The sequence below is a fragment of the Palaemon carinicauda genome, chromosome 35 (genome assembly GCF_036898095.1).
Source record: "Palaemon carinicauda isolate YSFRI2023 chromosome 35, ASM3689809v2, whole genome shotgun sequence".
In the NCBI taxonomy this organism is placed as follows: domain Eukaryota; kingdom Metazoa; phylum Arthropoda; class Malacostraca; order Decapoda; family Palaemonidae; genus Palaemon; species Palaemon carinicauda.
Window position 1 is genome coordinate 58,780,590 of NC_090759.1, and position 4,569 is coordinate 58,785,158.

Below are 4,569 nucleotides of genomic sequence, written 5' to 3' on the forward strand. Positions count from 1 at the left end.
CTGAAATGTAGAGAGAGAGAGAGAGAGAGAGAGAGAGAGAGAGAGAGAGAGAGAGAGAGAGAGAGAGAGAGAGAGCCAGCCTTTATTTTCATCATTTACATTGGGTATTCTACAATAGATATTCAAAATTTGATATTTGCATAAGATAACCAAGGGAGAGAGAGAGAGAGAGAGAGAGAGAGAGAGAGAGAGAGAGAGAGAGAGAGAGAGAGAGAGAGAGAGAGAGAGAGAGAGAGAGAGCCTTTATTTTCAATATTTACATTGGATATTCTACAATAGATATTCAAAAATTGATATTTGCATAAGACAACAGAGAGAGAGAGAGAGAGAGAGAGAGAGAGAGAGAGAGAGAGAGAGAGTTATGAAGGAAGACACAAGTTCAATCCCAATCACACTTGGGTATTTATGCTCTAAGATACCTGACCAGGAAAACAAACACACGCACATGAATACAAAAGTGGTGTACCGATAACATGGAGGGTGTGAGGGAGACAATATAACTAGAGGGTACCTCAGTAGAGACCATGTCTTCGCCATGCCAAGCAGTTTTGTACTTCGATGTATTTTCTTCAAAATCGAATGGATTTGTCATTGCGTCATAACCCACATGTCCACATGTTTCGTTGAAATTGTTCAGTAGTTTTAGCGTAATGTTCATAAACAAAGAAAAAACGAACAATTATTTTAGTCATTTACTTAATATCCCGATAATTTTCAAAGTATTGCTGCGTAATTGTACTTTAATGTACTGTAAGCCAAATGTTACAGATTCCTCCTTGTGTCATACCCAACAAAACTGACATGTTTGGTCAAAATCGATCCAGTAGTTTTTGTATAAAGTTGCTCAGTAATATAAGGATGTGAAACTTGGTGCTGAATGAATAAAAAAAATGCTTTAGTTGAAATGAGATGTTTATGAAACATGTGAGGTTTAAGAACAACTGATGGGCAAAGAAATGAGGAGATCAAGAATTAAAATCATTACTGTAGGCAAAAGATGGGTCAGAGTATTTTGAGATGGTTCCGTCATGTGCAATGAATGGAGAGCAAGAGGTTAACATATACACGAGTATAAAGGTTCAAGTTTAAGACTTCTCATGAATGGCAGAGACAAGGTACAGTAACACCGCCCTCACTACACCCAGGCTAGGACAAGGGAGGGCCATACGATGGCTACTGATGACTCAGCAGATAGACCTATAATCTCCCCCCCCCCCCAAAAAAAAAAAAAACCCATCCTTAGCGCATAAGGATGGTGAGGTTACAGGGACCAAAGGAACTAACGCGTAAGAGCAGGACTCGAACCCCAGTATGGCGATCACCAGGCAAGGACGTTACCAACAGACCACCACAATTCTAAGCAAGAAGTGCTAGGAGGTAGAATAGATAACATTTAAGAACCATTGGAATGGAGGGACCTTGAAATTTCACACACACACACATATATATATATATATATATATATATATATATATATATATATATATACATATGTATATATGTACTGTATATATATACATATATATATATATATATATACATATGTATATATGTACTGTATATATATACATATATATATATATATATATATATATATATATATATATATATATATATATATATATATATACATATGTACTGTATATATATATATATATATATATATATATATATATATATGTGTGTGTGTGTGTGTGTGTGCGTGTGTAATACAAAATAGGAAGCAAATACTTTATTTTTCTACAATACTTCTAACAAGTCTCAATTGCTTTCTTCCCTTTACGCTCTAACGCCCCAGATAATTTTCTTAGCCTCGTGAAAAAATACATTTTTCCTCCTTAAGTTTCGTGATGCAAGCAATCACATTTTTCGCAATTGATGTGTATGAGGATGACCAAATCATGGCAAAACTTCACTTCGGGTTCCCACGTTCGAACGACATTTGGTGATTTTCATGGCAGAAATAATGTGGGGGAATTCTCGATATAAAGCGAAACTGGTTTAAAATGGATATACCTAATACTAGACGACCAGGCATAATTCAACTTTCAGTTATGATAACAGCAATAATAATAGTAAATGCTTTGAAGACAAAATTTAAGATGATAGATAATGAAGATAACGGATAGTCGTAGGGTAATATATATATAAATTTATACATATACACACACATATACACATACATATATATATATATATATATATATATATATATATATATATATATATATACAACAACAAATGCAACCGTTTCCAGGTGAAAAGCCTGGATATATATATATATATATATATATATATATATATATATATAAGATGACTGATAGTCGTAGGGTAATATATATATAAATTTATATTATATATATATATATATATATATATATATATATATATATATATATATATATATATATATATATACAACAAATGCAGCCGTTTTCAGGTGAAAAGCCTGGATATCTGGCCAGTTTTCATCACCACCCTGGCCATTATGATTGGTGATGGTGGGAGATTTTTATCTGATCGCTCACAGCAAATCAACCTAGTATGGTGGCCCTGACTAGTAGAGCTTTGCTGGTCATGGCGATACACAAACCCTTTCGGCACGATAAGATATCTAGTGATGCTTGAATACTGAAATATATTCTATGTACTGCAATAGGCACGACTTCGTATATCATTAATTTCAGAGTGATTATTTGTCCCTCGGAGAAGGTTCATATATATATATATATATATATATATATATATATATATATATATATATATATATATATATATATATATATTATTATTATTATTATTACCATCCAAGCTACAACCCTAGTTGGAAAAGCAAGATGCTATAAGCCCAGGAGCTCCAAAAGGGAAAAATAGCCCAGTGAGGAAAGGAAATAAGGAAATAAATAAATAAAGAGAACAAATTAACAATAAATCATTCTAAAAAAAGTAACAACGTCAAAACAGACATGTCACATATAAACTATTAACAACATCAAAAACAAATATGTCATAAATAAACTATAAAAAGACTCATGTCCGCCTGGTCAACAAAAAAGCATTTGCTCCAACTTTGAACTTTTGAAGTTCTACTGATTCAACTACACCATTAGCAAGATCATTCCACAACTTGGTAACAGCTGGAATAAAACTTCTAGAATACTGTGTAGTATTGATCCTCATGATGGAGAAGGCCTGGCTATTAGAATTAACTGCATGCCTAGTATTACGAACAGGATAGAATTGTCCAGGGAGACCTGAATGTAAAGGATGGTCAGAGTTATGAAAAATCTTATGCAACATGCATAATGAACTAATTGAACGACGGTGCCAGAGATTAATATCTAGATCAGGAATAAGAAATTTAATAGACCGTAAGTTTCTGTCCAACAAATTAAGATGAGAATGTATATATATATATATATATATATATATATATATATATATATATATATATATATATATATATACACACATATATATATACATATATATATTATACAGATAGATAGATATATAGAGATGGATATACACACTTGCTGACTTAGCAAGTTACATACAACACACGACTAAGTATTCAGTAGGAGAATATATTATAACATCAAAGAACACAGACACACACAAAGATGACAGTCCCTTTCCCGCCCTTCTCTTAAATATAACTCATGGAGCTGAACTTGAAGAAAGACGTCCAATAAGGGGAAAAGGGTTGGACAAGGGGTCCGAGAGAGAGAGAGAGAGAGAGAGAGAGAGAGAGAGAGAGAGAGAGAGAGAGAGAGAGAGAGAGAGAGAGAGAGAGTCTTTCCCTAGACGTTCCCCTAATCATCTTCCCTCGTTTCATTATTCCGTCAAAAATGAAAACTTCAGTGAGGAAAAGGGGGAATGGCACGTGTGTAAGTGCATATAATTGAGAAGAATGAGGGAGGGAGTTGCACGAGACATAGAAGAATAGCACAACAATGCTAACATAAATATATATATATATATATATATATATATATATATATATATATATATATATATATATATATATGTGTGTGTGTGTGTGTGTGTGTGTGTGTGGGTGTGTGTGTAAAGAAATATATACATTTATAATGTGTATATACACACACACACACATATATATATATATATATATATATATATATATACACACACAACACAATACATGTTCATTTACATATATATATACAGAGAGAGAGAGAGAGAGAGAGAGTCTTTCCCTAGACGTTCCCCTAATCATCTTCCCTCGTTTCATTATTCCGTCAAAAATGAAAACTTCAGTGAGGAAAAGGGGGAATGGCACGTGTGTAAGTGCATATAAGTGAGAAGAATGAGGGAGGGAGTTGCACGAGACATAGAAGAATAGCACAACAATGCTAACATAAATATATATATATATATATATATATATATATATATATATATATATATATATATATGTGTGTGTGTGTGTGTGTGTGTGTGTGTGTGTGTGTGTGGGTGTGTGTGTAAAGAAATATATACATTTATAATGTGTATATACACACACACACACACATATATATATATATATATATATATATACACAAC